The 20,452-nt window shown below is 46.0% G+C and overlaps 1 protein-coding gene across 1 annotated transcript in view; it reads right to left on the bottom strand.

Annotated features, from left to right (window-relative positions):
• Positions 1–20,107, bottom strand: part of R3HDML (R3H domain containing like) — a 100,477-nt gene extending 80,370 nt beyond the window's left edge. Inside the window, exon 1 of the mRNA XM_056547923.1 lies at positions 20,086–20,107. The gene's annotated coding sequence lies outside the window, so the exon portion shown is untranslated. The remainder of the gene's footprint in view (positions 1–20,085) is intronic.
• Between the last annotated feature and the right edge of the window lie 345 nt (positions 20,108–20,452).

Genomic DNA, 20,452 nt, shown 5'->3' with positions numbered 1-20,452 from the left:
TGGAGTGCCCTTGATGACCTTGTCACATATAATTATACCTCTTTTTTATATAGCACTTTCATCACAGATTTTAGTTTGTGTTTTTTGCACTTGTATGTACTGTAATCAGGGCTGTAGCTCTAATGAGGGGGGGGGGGGGGGGGGGGTCCAGCACACATTACCCTAAAGCATTGATTCGCCACCAGGGTGCCAGGACACTCTGGTGGGAAATATGGCATTAACATCTTTAGATTTTTCTGACCAGGCCTGCGCACCTGTGAGTCACAGGCGTGCAGGCCAGGCGGGAGGGAAGTCTGTGTGCAGTGCCTGGATGGGTGATGCTGCACCTCCAATCCTCGTGTATCCTCCCTCTCCTGTGGAGCAGCTCTGGATTCTCCCTGGTCCCTCAGCAGAATGATGTCGATGGAGGGAAGGAGCAGGGGCAGCGCTGACAGAGGCCTACTCAGCTTCAGGTAGTGCATCCCCACCGTTCTCTCACTCCTCTACACCTCTCTTTCACCCCTCGTAACCTCTCTGTAACCCCTGGACACCCCTCTGTTATACCGTACACTCTTCTGTCACCCCTCTACACTCTTCTGTAACCCCTCTAAACCCCTCTGCCACCCCTGTACACCCACAGTTACCCCATAGACCCCTCTGTCACCCCTCTACACCCCTCTGTCACCCCTGTATGCCCCTCTGTCGCCCATGTACGCCCCTCTACACCCCTGTCTCCCATGTACACCCCTCTGTCACTGTGTGGGGTAATGCAGGAGGCATTGTGTGTGCTTGTGGGGTGGGGGTGGGGGGGCTGGAAACATTGGGGGAGATTTATCAAAACCTGTGCAAAGGAAAAGTTGCCCATAGCAACCAATCAGATTTCTTATTTCGTTTTTAAAGGCCTTGTTAGAAATGAAAGAAGCAAGCTGATTGGTTGCTATGGGCAACTGGACAACTTTTCCTCTGCACAGGTTTTGATAAATCTCCATCTGTCCGTTGTGAGACGGCTGGTGGCATTGTGTTTGGAGGAGGCTGGAGTCATTTGTAGGGAAAAGGGGAGGATAATGCTGGAAAAGTGCAGAACCTAATACTAATATGTTACTGTTGCAGGTTCTGCCCAAGATAATCATGATGTCCTGTGCCAGATGGGGAAGCTCTGGGGAAGCTCTTCTCGCCTAAGGAGCAAAGAGAGCTAGCTACCTAGCTACAGCTCTGTCTGTAATGCACATCATGTAACAATGTTTTGCAGTTATATGTTTGCTGTTATTTCCTGTTCTCGCATCAGGAGCAAAAAGAGCTAGCTACAGCTCTGTCTCTAATGCACATCATGTAACAATGTTTAGCACTTATCTGATCACTGTTATTTTCTGTTCTCGCCATAGAAGCAAAAAGAGCTAGCTACAGCTCTGTCTGTAATGCACATCATGTGACAATGTTTAGCACTTATCTGATTGCTGTTATAAGAGCCTTGTAGTTTGCAGACTTTTTTTTAAAGATGTTTTATAATTTATGAAAAGTGACTTGTACATTTTTTTATAATATTTAATATAATTTAAATAAATAATTGGTATACCAAGTAAGCCAGGTAAGAAGTCCACAATGGAAGGTAACTCTTGTTACTATATTCTCATGGCATGAAGGACATTTCCAAAAGAATCTGCATGTCATACTGAATAACAGTATTATTTCACTAACCCGGCACACACCCTTTGCATGTTACATCAAGGCAAAGTGTTCTACAGCCCTATTGAGGCTTTTTGTAGGCCAGAAATAGCCATCTTTAAAAGCGATTCACCACAAACAAATTCGGATCAAACTAAATTTTTTCAGAAAATTTGGCGAATAGGCAGAATAACATTTTTCAAAAATTTGCTAATTTCTAAAGGCCCCCATAAATATTAGTCAAAAGTTTGTACCCCCTATAGTTATGCCCCTGGCTACTATGGTAATATATAATGATGAATCAGAATACACTTGTGCCTTTGTCACTTTTATTTCACTGCTCCAGAGGTCTCACTGGTGCTTGTAATATTTGCCGAGGTTGATCCCAGGGCTGATTCATTCATTCCTCAAATGAACTTTGAAGTCAACTTCAAAAGTGAAACATGGAAGGTAGAACCATCTGACACGTTGGTGTAAGATTGTTTTTCTCTAAATTGACTTTTTATTCTGATGGAGCTGAAACCTTTCATTTGTAGATGTCACGTTACAGGGTACAACCATTGTTTTTATGTTGTGGACACGACTGACTTTCCCATACAGACCACTTTGCACTTGTTAGGCACTGAAGTTAGCAACAAAAAAGGTGGTGGTAGTAGTGGTGGGAAGTGGGGGGGGGAGTAGCTTGTTGAAAGGACGGCAAGCTGTATGTCCAGACTTATTCACATTGCATCTATGTCTTTACAATTAATGCAAATGGAATTTCTTATTGGAGATGCCACAAGGCTGGAGAGGTGTGAAGAATCTAATGCTCCTGGGAACCTATGAAATTTATGTACCTGGGTCCCCAATCATAATGTAGTGTGATGTTCCAGTACGGGACATTCATCTCACAGTGCTATCAGCTTGAGTCCCTGCACGTCCCCAGGGCTCACCTGTATTGCATCCCCATAATGTAATTAGTTGTATATTATGTGTAAAGGACCTTTGATATGGTCACATGGTTATTGATCACATGGTAATAGTTGTCACATGTTAAAGTCACATGTTTTGTTACCCAGAGAACACCAGGTGACCAGATGACCCGCAGCTATTCTATGGGCTCCTTGCTCAGCCCCCCACCCTTTATAAGAGGGGGAGGAACTACAATCTCTCTTTTCCATCTCACTTTCTGCTGAGGTCAAGTTCAGTCCAGACGTCTCAGAGTCAGTGTCCAGCACATCTGGAGGCCTCAAGCCTAAATTACAGCCACAAGCCAGTAAGTCAAGTCATCTCTGTCTGCTGTCACTATCTTCAGTCAAGTCAAATCTACAGTAACCCCCCGACCTACGATGGCCCCGACATATGATAAAATCGACATACGATGGCCTCTCAGAGGCCATCGCATGTCGATGTCAGCATCGACATACGATGCTTTTATATGTCGGGGCTATCACATTAACTGCTATCCGACAGCGCAGAATGCTGCTGTCGGATAGCAGTTTAAGCATCCCTGGCAGGTTCGCTTACCTATTCCCGCTGCTCCGGGTCCACTTCTCCAGGGTCTGGGCCTCGCTTTCCGGCGTCGTTATTACGTCACTACGCACGCCACGCCGGCGCAGCAGCGTAATAACGTCACCAGAAAGCGAGGCCCGGACCCTGCAGAAGATGCGTAAGACACCGGAGGATCTCGAAGAAGACATCGGAGCAGCGGGACAGCATCGGGAGCCCCTGGGACAGCATCGGGAGCGGTGAGGACCTGGTCCGGAGCGACGGGGACAGGTGAGTACAGCTTCCTATACTTTACATTGCACGGATCCCTCAACATACGATGGATTCGACAAACGATGGGTCGTTTGGAACGAATTACTATCGTATGTTGAGGGACCACTGTATTATAGTCAGTGTGGCTGTCCTAAAGTAAGTCACTGCAAGTCCCAGCAAGCTGTGAGGTCCCCTGTGTTACTGGTCACCTCTCTGGGATCCTGGCCTAGCTGTAAAGACTGTACCATCTATCTACGTCAGTAAAGCTACTGTTAACCCTGACCTGACCCTGAATCTTATTTGCCCTGCCTAACTAGGACTAGCGGTGCTACCATTCGGGTGGTTCTGGTAAAACCAAGCCCTGGCGTCATGAACATTTAGGGGTTAACACCATCTGCCCCTGGGCTACAACATCTGCCCCATACACCTCATATCGCACCTCTGTGGCCCACCAGAGTAGTATTTTTAACCATTCGGCACATCCAGGCAACAAAGCCCAGGTATGACTACAACCTCTGCGCCACCTGTATTTAACTTCTGCACCACCTGATATCCCTTGTGTCAGTATACATATTTGTATACATAGGTGTGTATATATTGTCACGATGCCGGCTGGCAGGTAGTGGATCCTCTGTGCCAGAGAGGGATTGGCGTGGACCGTGCTAGTGGATCGGTTCTAAGTCACTACTGGTTTTCACCAGAGCCCGCCGCAAAGCGGGATGGTCTTGCTGCGGCGGTAGTGACCAGGTCGTATCCACTAGCAACGGCTCAACCTCTCTGGCTGCTGAAGATAGGCGCGGTACAAGGGAGTAGACAGAAGCAAGGTCGGACGTAGCAGAAGGTCGGGGCAGGCAGCAAGGATCGTAGTCAGGGGCAACGGCAGGAGGTCTGGAACACAGGCTAGGAACATACAAGGAACGCTTTCACTGGCACAATGGCAACAAGATCCGGCAGGGAAGTGCAGGGGAAGTGAGGTGATATAGGGAAGTGCACAGGTGAAGACACTAATTGGAATCACTGCGCCAATCAGCGGCGCAGTGGCCCTTTAAATCGCAAAGACCCGGCGCGCGCGCGCCCTAGGGAGCGGGGCCGCGCGCGCCGGGACAGGACCGAGGGAGAGCGAGTCAGGTACGGGAGCCGGGGTGCGCATCGCGAGCGGGCGCTACCCGCATCGTGAATCGCATCCCGGCTGGCAGCAGAATCGCAGCGCCCCGGGTCAGTGGATCTGACCGGAGCGCTGCAGCGGAGAGAGTGTAGCGAGCGCTCCGGGGAGGAGCGGGGACCCGGAGCGCTCGGCGTAACAGTACCCCCCCCCCCTTGGGTCTCCCCCTCTTTTTAGGGCCTGAGAACCTGAGGAGCAGACTTTTATCTAGGATGTTGTCCTCAGGTTCCCAGGATCTCTCTTCAGGACCACAACCCTCCCAGTCCACTAAAAAAAAAGTTTTCCCTCTGACCTTTTTAGAGGCTAAGATCTCTTTGACAGAGAAGATGTCCGAGGAGCCGGAAACAGGAGTGGGAGGAACAGATTTGGGAGAAAAACGGTTGAGGATGAGTGGTTTAAGAAGAGAGACGTGAAAGGCATTAGGGATACGAAGAGAAGGAGGAAGAAGAAGTTTGTAAGAGACAGGATTAATTTGACACAAAATTTTGAAAGGACCAAGATAGCGTGGTCCCAACTTGTAGCTAGGGACACGGAAGCGGACATATTTAGCGGAGAGCCATACCTTGTCTCCAGGGGAAAAAACGGGAGGAGCTCTTCTTTTCTTATCCGCGAACCTCTTCATGCGTGAAGAAGCCTGTAAGAGAGAATTTTGGGTCTCTCTCCATATAATGGAAAGGTCACGAGAAATTTCATCCACAGCGGGCAGACCAGAGGGCAAGGGGGTAGGGAGGGGGGGAAGAGGGTGACGGCCGTACACCACGAAAAATGGGGATTTGGAGGAAGATTCAGAGACTCTGAAGTTATACGAGAATTCGGCCCATGGAAGGAGATCTGCCCAGTCATCCTGGCGGGAGGAAACAAAATGTCGCAAATAATCACCCAAGACTTGGTTAATTCTTTCTACTTGTCCATTGGACTGGGGATGATATGCAGAAGAAAAATTTAATTTAATCTTGAGTTGTTTACAGAGAGCCCTCCAGAATTTAGACACAAATTGGACGCCTCTATCCGAGACGATCTGCGTAGGCAACCCGTGAAGACGAAAAATGTGTACAAAAAATTGTTTAGCCAACTGAGGCGCTGAAGGAAGACCAGGAAGAGGGATGAAATGTGCCATTTTGGAGAATCGATCAACGACCACCCAAATAACAGTGTTGCCACGGGAAGGGGGTAAATCAGTAATAAAATCCATACCAATCAGAGACCAAGGCTGTTCGGGGACAGGCAGGGGATGAAGAAAACCAGCGGGCTTCTGGCGAGGAGTCTTATCCCGGGCACAGATAGTGCAGGCTCGCACAAAGTCCACAACATCCGTCTCCAGAGTCGGCCACCAATAGAAGCGGGAGATGAGTTGCACAGATTTCTTGATGCCCCCATGACCAGCGAGATGGGAGGAGTGACCCCATTTGAGGATTCCGAGGCGTTGGCGTGGAGAAACAAAGGTCTTTCCTGGAGGAGTTTGCCTGATGGAGGCTGGAGAAGTGGAGATCAGGCAGTCAGGTGGAATGATGTGTTGCGGAGAGAGTTCAACTTCTGAGGCATCCGAGGAACGAGAGAGAGCATCGGCCCTAATGTTCTTATCGGCAGGACGAAAGTGAATCTCAAAATTAAATCGGGCAAAGAACAGAGACCACCGGGCCTGGCGAGGATTCAGCCGTTGGGCAGACTGGAGGTAGGAGAGGTTCTTGTGGTCGGTGTAAATAATAACTGGAAATCTTGATCCCTCCAGCAGATGCCTCCATTCCTCAAGTGCTAATTTAATGGCTAGAAGCTCTCGATCCCCGATGGAGTAGTTCCTCTCCGCCGGAGAGAAGGTCCTAGAAAAAAAACCACAAGTGACAGCATGCCCGGAAGAATTTTTTTGTAAAAGAACAGCTCCAGCTCCCACTGAGGAGGCATCAACCTCCAATAGGAAGGGTTTGGAAGGGTCAGGTCTGGAGAGCACGGGAGCCGAAGAAAAGGCAGACTTGAGTCGTTTAAAGGCGTCTTCCGCTTGAGGAGGCCACGACTTGGGATCGGCATTTTTTTTGGTTAAAGCCACGATAGGAGCCACAACGGTAGAAAAATGTGGAATAAATTGCCTGTAATAATTGGCGAACCCCAAAAAGCGTTGGATAGCACGGAGTCCGGAGGGGCGTGGCCAATCTAAGACGGCAGAGAGTTTGTCTGGATCCATTTGTAGTCCCTGGCCAGAGACCAAATATCCTAGAAAAGGAAGAGATTGGCATTCAAACAGACATTTCTCAATTTTGGCATAGAGTTGATTGTCACGAAGTCTCTGAAGAACCATACGGACATGCTGGCGGTGTTCTTCTAGATTGGCAGAAAAAATTAGGATATCGTCCAGATATACAACAACACAGGAGTATAACAGATCACGAAAAATTTCATTGACAAAGTCTTGGAAGACAGCAGGGGCGTTGCACAGGCCAAAGGGCATGACCAGATACTCAAAGTGTCCATCTCTGGTGTTAAACGCCGTTTTCCACTCATCCCCCTCTCTGATGCGGATGAGGTTATAGGCGCCTCTTAAGTCCAATTTAGTAAAGATGTGGGCACCTTGGAGGCGATCAAAGAGTTCAGAGATGAGGGGTAGGGGGTAGCGGTTCTTAACCGTGATTTTATTAAGACCGCGGTAGTCAATGCAAGGACGTAGGGAGCCATCTTTTTTGGACACAAAGAAAAATCCAGCTCCGGCAGGAGAGGAGGATTTACGGATAAAGCCCTTTTTTAAATTTTCCTGGATATACTCAGACATGGCAAGAGTCTCTGGGGCAGAGAGAGGATAAATTCTGCCCCGGGGTGGAGTAGTACCCGGGAGGAGGTCGATAGGGCAATCATAAGGCCTGTGAGGAGGTAGAGTCTCAGCTTGTTTTTTGCAGAAAACATCCGCGAAGTCCATATAGGCCTTAGGGAGACCGGTTACTGAGGGAACCACAGAGTCACGGCAAGGGTTACTGGGAACCGGTCTTAGACAGTCCTTGGAACAAGAGGGCCCCCAACTCTTGATCTCCCCAGTGGACCAATCCAGGGTTGGGGAATGAAGTTGAAGCCAGGGGAGTCCAAGGAGAATTTCCGAGGTGCAATTGGGGAGGACCAAAAGTTCAATCCTCTCGTGATGAGATCCGATGCTCATTAGAAGGGGCTCCGTGCGGAAGCGTATGGTACAGTCCAATCTTTCATTGTTTACACAATTGATGTAAAGGGGTCTGGCGAGACTGGTCACTGGGATGTTGAACCTGTTGACGAGAGAGGCCAAAATAAAATTTCCTGCAGATCCAGAGTCCAAGAAGGCCACGGTAGAGAAGGAGAAGGCAGAGGCAGACATCCGCACAGGCACAGTAAGACGTGGAGAAGCAGAGTAGACATCAAGGACTGTCTCTCCTTTGTGCGGAGTCAGCGGACGTCTTTCCAGGCGGGGAGGACGGATAGGACAATCCCTCAGGAAGTGTTCGGTACTAGCACAGTACAGGCAGAGGTTCTCCATGCGGCGTCGTGTCCTCTCTTGAGGTGTCAGGCGAGACCGGTCGACCTGCATAGCCTCCACGGCGGGAGGCACAGGAACAGATTGCAGGGGACCAGAGGAGAGAGGAGCCGAGGAGAAGAAACGCCTCGTGCGAACAGAGTCCATATCTTGGCGGAGCTCCTGACGCCTTTCGGAAAAACGCATGTCAATGCGAGTGGCTAGGTGAATAAGTTCATGTAGATTAGCAGGAATTTCTCGTGCGGCCAGAACATCTTTAATGTTGCTGGATAGGCCTTTTTTAAAGGTCGCGCAGAGGGCCTCATTATTCCAGGACAATTCTGAAGCAAGAGTACGGAATTGTACGGCATACTCGCCAACGGAAGAATTACCCTGGACCAGGTTCAACAGGGCAGTCTCAGCAGAAGAGGCTCGGGCAGGTTCCTCAAAGACACTTCGGACTTCCGAGAAGAAGGAGTGTACAGAGGCAGTGACAGGATCATTGCGGTCCCAGAGCGGTGTGGCCCATGACAGGGCTTTTCCGGACAGAAGGCTGACTACGAAAGCCACCTTAGACCTTTCAGTGGGAAACAGGTCCGACATCATCTCCAGATGCAGGGAACATTGGGAAAGAAAGCCACGGCAAAACTTAGAGTCCCCATCAAATTTATCCGGCAAGGATAGGCGTAGCCCAGGAGCGGCCACTCGCTGCGGAGGAGGTGCAGGAGCTGGCGGAGGAGATGACTGCTGAAGCTGTGGTAGTAACTGTTGTAGCATAACGGTCAGTTGAGACAGCTGTTGGCCTTGTTGCGCTATCTGTTGTGACTGCTGGGCGACCACCGTGGTGAGGTCAGCGACAACTGGCAGAGGAACTTCAGCGGGATCCATGGCCGGATCTACTGTCACGATGCCGGCTGGCAGGTAGTGGATCCTCTGTGCCAGAGAGGGATTGGCGTGGACCGTGCTAGTGGATCGGTTCTAAGTCACTACTGGTTTTCACCAGAGCCCGCCGCAAAGCGGGATGGTCTTGCTGCGGCGGTAGTGACCAGGTCGTATCCACTAGCAACGGCTCAACCTCTCTGGCTGCTGAAGATAGGCGCGGTACAAGGGAGTAGACAGAAGCAAGGTCGGACGTAGCAGAAGGTCGGGGCAGGCAGCAAGGATCGTAGTCAGGGGCAACGGCAGGAGGTCTGGAACACAGGCTAGGAACATACAAGGAACGCTTTCACTGGCACAATGGCAACAAGATCCGGCAGGGAAGTGCAGGGGAAGTGAGGTGATATAGGGAAGTGCACAGGTGAAGACACTAATTGGAATCACTGCGCCAATCAGCGGCGCAGTGGCCCTTTAAATCGCAAAGACCCGGCGCGCGCGCGCCCTAGGGAGCGGGGCCGCGCGCGCCGGGACAGGACCGAGGGAGAGCGAGTCAGGTACGGGAGCCGGGGTGCGCATCGCGAGCGGGCGCTACCCGCATCGTGAATCGCATCCCGGCTGGCAGCAGAATCGCAGCGCCCCGGGTCAGTGGATCTGACCGGAGCGCTGCAGCGGAGAGAGTGTAGCGAGCGCTCCGGGGAGGAGCGGGGACCCGGAGCGCTCGGCGTAACATATATCTCTGTGTAGGTATTTTTACTACCCTATACTTCTGTCATATTTTTCTGTGTCTCTTATTTTATATTGTTAGACTGTCTCTAAATCTCAATGCCGTCTGCTTCCTCAGCTAATAACTCAGGAGTCAAAAGTTGTTTTAATGAGAGCAACAATTTAAAAACCTATTGATGTCACCGAAGTCATATCAATATATAAACACTGCAAAGACATCAAATGATCACTCAACCTCTGAAAACCCAATGTTTCTGTCGTTTCGTCAACTGCATTTATGAGATCTTGCAATAGGGGTGCCGTAACTGGAAAACCATAAGTATGGTTCCATTATAACATAGTAACATAGTTCATAAGGTTGAAAAAAGACCAGAGTCCATTAAGTTCAACCTATAACCCTAATGAGTCCCTACTGAGTTGATCCAGAGGAAGGCAAAAAACCCTCATATTAGAGGTAAAAATTCCTTCCTGACTCCAAATATGGCATCAGAATAAATCCCTGGATCAACATTCTGTCCCTATAAATCTAGTATATATAACATGTAATGTTATTATTCTCCAAAAATGCATCCAGACCCCTTTTACAGAGTTCACCATGACCACCTCCTCAGGCAGAGAATTCCACAGTCTCACTGCTCTTACAGTAAAGAACCCCCGTCTAAGCTGGTATAGAAACCTTCTTTCCTATAAATGTAGAGGATGCCCCCTTGTTATAGATACAGTCCTGGTTATAAATAGATCATGGGAGAGATCTCTGTACTGCCCCCTGATATATTTATACATAGTCTCCCCTAAGCCTTCTTTTTCCTAAACTAAATAACCCCAATTCTGATAATCTTTCTGGGTACTGTAGTCCTCCCATTCCCCGTATTACTCTGGTTGCCTGTGTTTGAACCCTCTCCAGCTCCACTATATATTTCTTGTACACTGGTGCCCAGTACTGTACACAGTATTCTATGTATGGTCTGACTAGTGATTTATACAGCAGAAGAATTATTTCCTTGTCGTGGGCATCTATGCCCCTATTGATGCACCCCATGATTTTATTTGCCTTGGCAGCAGCTGCCCGACACTGGTCACTACAGCTAAATTTACTATAAACTAAGACTCCCAAGTCTTTTTCCTCATCAGTCGTCCCAAGTGTTCTCCCATTGAATGCATAATCCCAGCCCAGATTCTTCCTCCCCATGTGCATTACCTTACATTTATCAGTGTTGAACCTCATCTGCCACTTCCCAGCCCTCCAACCTATCAAGATCCATTTGTAACAGTGCACTGTCCTCTATAGTGTTTACCACTTTACAGAGTTCAGTATCATCTGCAAAGATTGCTACTTTACTATTCAACCCCTCTACAAGGTCATTAATAAATATATTAAATAGAACAGGACCCAAGACGGACTCCTGTGATACCCCACTAGTAACAGTCACCCAATCAGAATAAGTACCATAAATAACCACCCTCTGTTTCCTATCATTGAGCCAGTTACTTACCCACTTGCACACATTCTCCCCCAGCCCCATCCTTCTCATTTTATGCATCAACCTTTTATGTGGCACCGTATTATGAGGTTACGGCCAGGGGCAATGACTGGCCAAGTCATAATTTCCATGTTCTGCATAAAAAAATATTATAATTCAATGTTTTCCCTCTGGCTCCTGTATCGCCTCACCAGCTGCCTCTGCACTTGGATAAAAAGGAGGAATGTGGATTGTGTAATTGCTCTGGGTTTCGCCAGCAGCGATGCTGTAAGGCCGTTCAGCGCAGATTGTAATAAAACGCTGGAAGGATCATAAGTTAAACACATTTTGGGTCTCACAGTTTGTTTCTTTAGAAATCCAGGTTTGTTCAGCACTTGCTGTAAAAACGGAGCGGAGTGAGGCTGGACAATGAGCGCACAGTGCTAGTGCAAGGAGTGTGCAAAGGCAAACAAATATGGAGGTGAACGTCCTTCTTGTGCAAGGAAAAAGAAAGTAGCAAAGAAGCAGAAATAAGATATAGGGAGAAATGTGAAAGCCGGCTACTTTGTTCTTATGTTTTAAACACCTGTAATAAAAGGGGTTGTCTACATTGGACAATCTTTTTTTATTTTTTTATTAGAAGAGTCTTCTGACAATAAGGCTGGATTTACACTGCTGTTGTGCTCTGAACTGTTCAGGATCAGTTGGGCTCTTTTATTGTGGACCCTGAACTGGTAGGAGCACAACTGACACCGCAAGTTCCCGACAGATCCCATTGACTTAAATGGGTTCTGTCAGCTGTCCCGTATTTTGCAGGAGTTGAGCAAAAATAAATAAATAAATATTAATAAATAAAATAGGACATGTACTATTTATTTTTTTTCTCCATTCAACTTCTGTACTTCCAATGGACTGACCGACGGAGCTCCCTTTACTGGTGCACAACGGCCATGTGAACAAGCCCTAAGCTGATCACTTATGTGTAAATAGCAGGGGCGGACATATCACCTGTGCAGCCGGTTCAGCTGCACAGGGGCCCAGCGTGTGAGAGGGCCCACCGCCCTTTCCAGGGCTGGCCCTACCATGGGACCCAGTGGGACCAATGGTCCCAGGCGGCACTTTTTTTTTTTTTTGTGTCTAGTAGGTTCATGGTAGGGCTGGCCGGCCAAATTGGGTATTGTTGTAATCGTATTGACCCACAGAATAAAGATAACATATCAATTTTACTGTAAAGTGCACTGCATAAACACATAACCCTCCCCCTCGGTTTTACCTGATTTTTTTTACAGCCCTGGTCGTCCTTACAATACGAGGCATTCCCTGGCAAGGGTGACAGCTAAAGCACTGCTAGAGAAAACTTTTGCAGTTTCTCTGTATACTGGCACTGCGCATGGTGTATGTCCCCCTTGACTGCAGAGCGCAGGTTCGTGTCACATGATCATACACATGAGGCTCTAAGCTGTACTGAGCTTGTCTGCAAGTCCAGCTAGAACTTCCAGAATTTTGTCTCTGCCTGGCCATTGATCGAGACAAACTATCCATTGCAGGGGACAAGTTATTATATTTTTGTGCTCTGTCACATAGTAAAAGTTTACTTAAATGACAACACTCATTTAAAGGGGTACTCCGCTGCTCAGCGTTTGGAACAAAATGTTCCGAATGCTTAGAGCCGGCGCCGGGAGCTCATGACATCATAGCCCCGCCCCCTCATAACATCACACCCGCCCCCTCAATGCAAGTCTATGGGAGGGGGCATGGTAGCCATCATGCCCCCTTCCATAGACTTGCATTGAGGGGGCAGGACGTGATGTTATGAGGGGGCGGGGCTATGACATCACGAGCTCCCGGCGCCGGCTCTAAGCATTCGGAACATTTTGTTCCAAACGCTGAGCAGTGGAATACCCCTTTAAGTTCCGACATACATTTTATGGCACAATGAAAAATCACTACAAAGTTTCTCTCCAAAAAACACGCCCTAATATGGTTTTGTACATTGATTAAAGAAAGAGCTATGGTTCTTGGAAGGCAAAGAGGAAAAAACAAAAATGCCAAGGCCCAAACAGGCTAGGTCATTACAAGGTTATTGGGAAACTGACAGCTGGTTCATCCACACTAAACCCAATACACAGAGAATAGTGCAGGTAACCGGATTAAAACTATGTATCACTCACCACATTCATGGTCCAGTCCCAGAGACACACGCTATATTTGTGTCCATTGCCAACATGTTAATTTACCCAATGGCGATAGCAGCCAGTGTTCTATGCTTCCCTACATCCACTGTGCTCCAATATGCCCACCCACCTCGCACTTATATTATGGCTTATGAATATTTATGGATTTTATGTTTGGTATTCCATGTACAGAAATGTATGAAACATTAAAATATAACAATATTTGTTCCGCACGATTAACACTGTAAACAAAAAAAGATACCTAATGCCAGAATTGTAGTTTTTTTTTTGTTTCCTTCCCACAAAATTTGCAAATGGTACCAATAAAAATGAAAGCTCATCTCGCAAAAAAACAGCCCTCACAAAGCCCTGTAAGATGAAAAATATAAATGTCAAAGTTAAACAGATCAGAACATGGCAATTCAAGGCGCTTTAATAAATAAACTTGTCCCGCGTTAAATATGAAATGCAATTCAGTGCAGCAGAAAAGGTTAAACTCCTGAAATATTTGCATGAACCTAAGAGACATGAAACATCTGGTGAAGGGCAACACCAACGGCAAAGCACAATAAAGGAAGAGATACACCCTTAGTCAAAAGAGACAGAAAACCAATGGCGCCCAGGCCTCTACTATAGGAAAGATTACAAAGATAACTAGAGAGAAATGGACTGATCAGAGGCTTTGTATATTCTACACCTATGTATGTTCTTACAGGTACGATGGTTTACTCTGGTAAGGAAATGCAAGGTATACCCATTGTATGCCACTATATTGGCTCATACCACCATTTGCTGCCCTGCGATGAGCCCACCTCTTAACACTGATTCATAAAGATGTGCAGTAGTTCTTGTTATCCGGAGATTTCGGCCATTTATTACCATTTCAGAAATGTAGTCATCATCCCTCCAGTTGTACAAGGGGTTGTCTTCCCTGTCTTTTTAGTTACCATTACACAACTACATTACTAGGAGAATTCCAGTAATCTCCTCTGCCCCTTTTGAAGATGTCTTGGGCTTTATACTATTTATATCCAGGATCTCAGGAGGTTATGATGAAAGGGTCTGACCTGCTCACATTCTGTTATGGAGTTACCACATATTTCAGTAAATGCAGAATGCATGAGAACGGGCATACTACATCAAAGGGTTGTCTTTCTTTTACAAGGGAGACAAAACCAGTGAGACCATGATAGTAAATGTTATCCTCGTAGTTTGAGAAACCTTAAAAACTGGTGTACACATATATTCTACAACCCAAACTGTACCCATTTGGATGGTGTATAGAGCTCTATTTAGAGTCCTTTGTCGCCCACATGTAGAGTAGAAATGTGTTGGATAAGTGGCATGGGCTGTGTCTGGTATTGCATTTGCACAAGCTTGCCACCGCTTCTAGAAGAAACTGTGCAACAATACCCCACAACAGTGTAACAGTTCATCAATAGGACTAGGTCTATGAAGGGAACATGAAGCGTTACACAGAAGTCAATATATTGCTTTCTAGGGGTGGGTGAGTATTGCTTTTTTACATTTGCTGAATAGTGCTTTAGGGACAAGTAAAGATGCGGTAAGAGGACACTTTTTCTTTGTAGGGGCACTAATGCTTTAAGGAAAAGATATTTTTATCATGTAGGGGCACTATTACGGTGAGGAGGGAACTACAGGGGCACTATTAAAGGGTGCGGACACAAAGGAGGGCAATGTTACTGAGTGGGGCAGAGAAGGAGGCAATATTATTGTGTAGGGCATTATTAATATCTATGATACTGTCTGTTTGGTACTGTTCTTTGTGGGATAACTTAAATTATGAGGGAACTCAGGGCAGCAGCAGGGATAGTATTGATGGAAGTGACAGAGTGGAATGGTAAAAGGGGCAGCAGGATGGAAGGTTTGTGTAGAGGGTGCACAATAGGTAGGGTGCTGAAATATCAAGAAGACAAAGACATCTGGGTGAATTACTCAGCAGAGAAAAGTTGTGGTTGTACAAAAGTCATCATGATGGTCTGGGTCAGACCGAGAAGAAAAAGAAAAGACGCATCCTGTAGTCACTGTATAGTACTGTAATAGATGTATCTATGTTTTTTAATGTAAAATGTTCATTTAGGAGCCCCCTCCCCCATCTGCTCTCTCCCATCTTGCCCCCACCATCGTGTAGAGGAAGCAGCATACCACGAGGACAATCCTACTCCCCCATCTGCTCCTTCTGGTCTCCCCCCCCCCTCCCTTTTGAACAAACAAGCCCACGAAACTGTTCAGGAAAGGCATAGTAGGGGGGTGGGAACTTATGCTAATTACAGAGGTAATATAGCCAAGTGAAGGACTGAATAAAGGCAGAGAAGCATTTGAAACCGACATGGCTCTGTTTGATTTACTTCGCTATACTTCGGTATATAAATTCTGTATACGGATTTGGCTGGGAGTAAGATAGCTACAAGAACACTGATAAAATCTACATCAGGACTGCAATCACTTATAGGGTCTTCAGAGCCTATAAGTGATAATACATGATAACTAAAAGCTTTGCAAGTCTCAACCAGGACCCACTCCAGTATGTGGTGACAGAGTCACAATGGGCACCCCTTCCTGTTTGTGCCAAGAACACAGAATGTTTATCCAAGCCCAGTGGGCTGGCATGTACAAAGTTTTGTCTGGTGTGGAGACCGGCTCTGGTGTAGGTCTCTCCTGCTAGTACACACTTAAAACAGGTAAACGGGAATGGTATGATCATCTATAGAGAAGGCTAATGTCACATGTGTCTGTCCCCGGCCACTGGTAGATTACCTATCTCAGGCTTTAAAAAAAAGTTATTTACAAAGCAAGTATGTCGGGCCAATCCTTCTGTAATGGATCGATCCAGCATTGTCAGTTACTTGTGCTAATATCATCACAGATATCATATATACAGGTAAGGTAGTGCTGAGCATAGTACCAACATATTACATAACTTGTAGGGTACTCCGGTGGAATATATATATATTTTTTTTAAATAAACTGGTGCCATAAAGTTAAACAGATTTGTAAATGACTTCTATTAAAAAATCTTAATCCATCTAGTACTTATTAGCTGCTAAATACTACAGAGGAAATTATTTTCTTTTTGAAACACAGTGCACTCTGCTGACATCTCTGTCCATTTTAAGAACTGTCCAGAGTAGGAGAAAATCCCCATAGCAAACATATGCTGCTCTGGACAGTTCCTAAAATGGACAGAGATGTCAGCAGAGAGCACTGTGCTCGTGATCTCAGCAGAGAGCACTGTGTTCCAAAAAGAAGAGAATTACCTCTGTAGTGTTCAGCAGCTAATAAGTACTGGAAGGATTAAGATGTTTTAATAGGGGTATTTAAGAAATCGGTTTAACTTTCTGGCACCAGTTGATTTAAAAAAAAAAAAAAGTTTTCCTCCGGAGTACCACTTTAATGGCTGTTCTAATTTTTTTTTAATTACTCTGCCACCCACTGTGTGTGTAACATAACAAACTACCCTATACTTACCTCACCGAGTCGATCATTGCACTCTGTTTTACCCTAGTGCCCCTCTTTACCTACCCTTTACTCTCCCTGCACTGCAGATGAAGTTCCAAACCCTCTGCAGCCAATCACCAGGACTGAGGAGAGCAAATCATATGGGTAAGTAAAGAGGGCCACTGGGATAGAATGGGGCATCTGAGCAGGACCTTCAAGGGGAGTAGAGGTTAGTTTGTTATGTTATACACACAGAAGGCTGCAGAGTGGTTTTAAAATAATTCGGAATACCCCTTAAATACCCAGTGCTTTAATTTTGACTCAATGCTTTATTTGAGTTGGATGTCATTTCAGTAACTATTCTTATCTGCTGCAATTTGTCTCAGAATATTATGACTATACTATGTATAGAGCATGATATAACTGTAAGAGATTATGTCCAGGGGTCAGTCATGTTGTAGCATTCTATGTACAGACTATAATAGAATTGTATTACGGTCATATTGTAGTGTTCTATGTGATTTGTATTGTGGTTATGCCCAGTAGTCAGTCATGTTATTTGTGCAGTGTTCTATGTATAGAGTATTATAGAATCGCAATACGGTAACATCTACTGGTTGGGTTATGTTGGGGATTGTAGTACAGTGGTCCCTCAATTTACAATATTAATTGGTTCCGGGACGACCATTGTAAGTTGAAACCATTGTATGTTGAGAGCAGAACTCTATGGAAACCTGGTAATTGGTTCTAAAGGCTCCAAAATGTCATCCAAAAATAGGAAAAAGTGAGAATTAAAGAAAAATAAGTAAATAACTAATATAGATAAAGCAAGTCCTTAAATATAAAAGTAGGAAAGATCTGCTGGGAGCTGTAAATCACTGTCTATGTCAGTGTTTCCCAAGCAGGGAGCCTCCAGCTTTTGCAAAACTACAACTCCCAGCATGCTGGGAGTTGTAGTTTTGCAAAAGCTGGGGCCACCCTGCTTGGGAAACACTGGTCTATGTAGAGGACAGGAGCTTCTTCAGGGTCCTGTACAGTACACGCAATGTCCCAAAAAAGTAATGGAGTTGCCCTCACCTGGTGTCCAAAAGAGCAGCTAACCGTGATGCAGGTAAAGTGTACAGAACATGTAATACCTCCCTGTACTGTAGGGGGCACTACCAGACACCAGTCAGTGCATGCACTTCAGTAATACAGGTGTTTTACCAGTGAATGCCCATTCTGATTGGTCGGTTCTTCCAGCTATTGATATGTTTTGCAGATCTGGACTATCTGTAGCATTGTATGTTGAGTCTGGTTTCAACTTACGATGGTCCAGAAAAGACCATTGTATGTTGAAACTATTGTATGTTGAGGCCATTGTAAGTTGAGGGATCACTGTATAATAGAATTGCATTATAGTCGTGTCCAGTAGTTGGATCATGTTGGGGGTTGCAGTGTTGTAAGTATAGAGTATAATAGAGTTTTAGTATAATTGAGTATTATGGTCACATTTACTGGTTTAGTCATATTGGAGGTTGTAGTGTTTTATTTATGGAGAATAATAGAAATGTCCAGTGGTCGGTCATGTTGGAGGTTGGAGTGTTCTATGCATAAAGTATAATAGAATTGTATTATGGCATTTTGGGGGTTGTAGTGTTGTATGTATAGAGCAATTGTACACAAACGGTCCAGATCCAGATTGCGTCTGCCAACCGGTTCAGGGAACCGGCCAAAGAAGGCATTTTCTCTGTCTGCATTTGCTTGTATCAGTGTTTTTAAGACTGATGTTTCCTCTATGATGCAGACGGCACAATTATCACTCTTTTGCCCTGGCCAGGCCTGACTAGAAGAGTCCAGAGCAGTGGATGCAGCCCAAGAGCTGGGACAGGTAAGAATTCTCATGTGTTCTACAACCTTTAGCTCTCTAGTTGTTGCAGAACTAACTACAGCTCACATAATGTCCTTCTATCTGTGCGTGATGGGAGTTGTAGTATGCAACAGCTGGAGAGTCACAGGTTTGGAAACATTAGCACATTTTATAAGGGGGTGGGGTGGCACAGTTCATATGAGGGAGTTCATAGTGGCACAGTTCATGGGGGGTTATAGTAATACAGTTCATAATGAGGGGGATAGTAATACAGTTTATTAGAGGGGTCATAGTGGCACAGTTCAAGGGGGGTATAGTGATACAGTTCTTATTAGGCATCATAGTGGCACAATTCATATTTGGGCAAATTGGCACAGTTCATATGGGGGGCATAGTGGCACAGTTTCATATAGGGGGCATAGTGGTACAGTTCATATGAGGGGGCATAGTGACAGTTTATATGGGAGTCAGGGTGGCACAGTTCATAGGAGGCATAGTGGCATCATTCATTAAGGGGACACTGAGACCTGGTTTATTAGTTCAAGGAGCAAAAAGATATATTCGATTCAGGGCACAGTGAGTGGCAGTATTATATTCGTTGACACTGTGTCTGGCAGTATTATACTCAGGAGCATGGTGTGTGGCAGTATTATACTCAGGGGCACAGTGCGTGGCAGTATTATATTCAGGGGCACAGTATGTGGCAGTATTTTAGTCAGGGGCACCGTGTGTGGCAGTATTATATTCGGAGGCACAGTGTGTGGCAGTATTGTATTCAGAGGCACAGTCTATGGCAGTATTATAGTCAGGGGCACCGTGTGTGGCAGTATTATATTCGGAGGCACAGTCTGTGGCAGTATTATAGTCAGGGGCACCGTGTGTGGCAGTATTATATTCGGAGGCACAGTGTGTGGCAGTATTATATTTGGAGGCACAGCATGTGGTAGTATTATATTCGGAGGCACAGTGTGTGGCAGTATTATATTCAGAGGCTGAGTATGTGGCAGTATTTTAGTCAGGGGCACCGTGTGTGGCAGTATTATTTTCGGAATCACAGTGTGTGGCAGTATTATATTCGGAGGCACAGCACATGGAAGTATTATATTGGGAGGCACAGTGTGTGGCAGTATTATTCAGAGGTACAGTATGTGGCAGTATTTTAGTCAGGGGCACTGTGTGGGGCAGTATTATATTCGGAATCACAGTGTGTGGCAGTATTGTATTCAGGCACAGTCTGTGGCAGTATTATAGTCAGGGGCACCATGTGTGGCAGTATTATATTTAGAAGCCAAAGAATCAGACAATTTAGCAAGATACAGACTTGAACTAAGATTAACAAGAAATGCCTTAGACAGCCGTCTGTCAGCAAAGTCTGTGAGGTGCTAATTGTGCATCACATATGACAAACATCTGAGAGAGGACTTCACCCAACTGGGGCAGAGCAAACACCTGACATCTGCAGCCGCCGCTCCGCTCAGGTACAGTATCTTCCAGTCTTTCCTATATGGTGTAATGGAACATTTTTCCAGTCAATGTACCTGCTTTGTTTTTCCAGAATCAGGGAATTCACTCATCTTGTTCTTCATCTTCAAACAAGGAGTCCGTTTATTCGGAGTAAAAAAGCCTTGTCATGGAAAAAGACATGCAGAGAAGCATTACACTGCCATAAAATGGTCAGAATGTGCTAGCTTAGCAAATCTTACATACCAGCCCCATACATACAAACCCTGTTAAAGGGAAACTAAACCAAGTTACTAAGTCTTTACTGGGCCTCTTATCCTAAAGGGATGAGTCTGGTTTAGAAAACCCTTTTGCCGGTACCCTATTAGGTCATTTGGGACCTCTACCAATTGGCCAAAATGTAGAGCACCAACAAAAAGTGTCTCCCAATCTAGAGGGCCTAGA

The sequence above is a fragment of the Hyla sarda genome, chromosome 12 (assembly GCF_029499605.1).
Source record: "Hyla sarda isolate aHylSar1 chromosome 12, aHylSar1.hap1, whole genome shotgun sequence".
In the NCBI taxonomy this organism is placed as follows: Eukaryota; Metazoa; Chordata; class Amphibia; order Anura; family Hylidae; genus Hyla; species Hyla sarda.
This window is presented reverse-complemented; position numbering and strand designations above follow the sequence as displayed.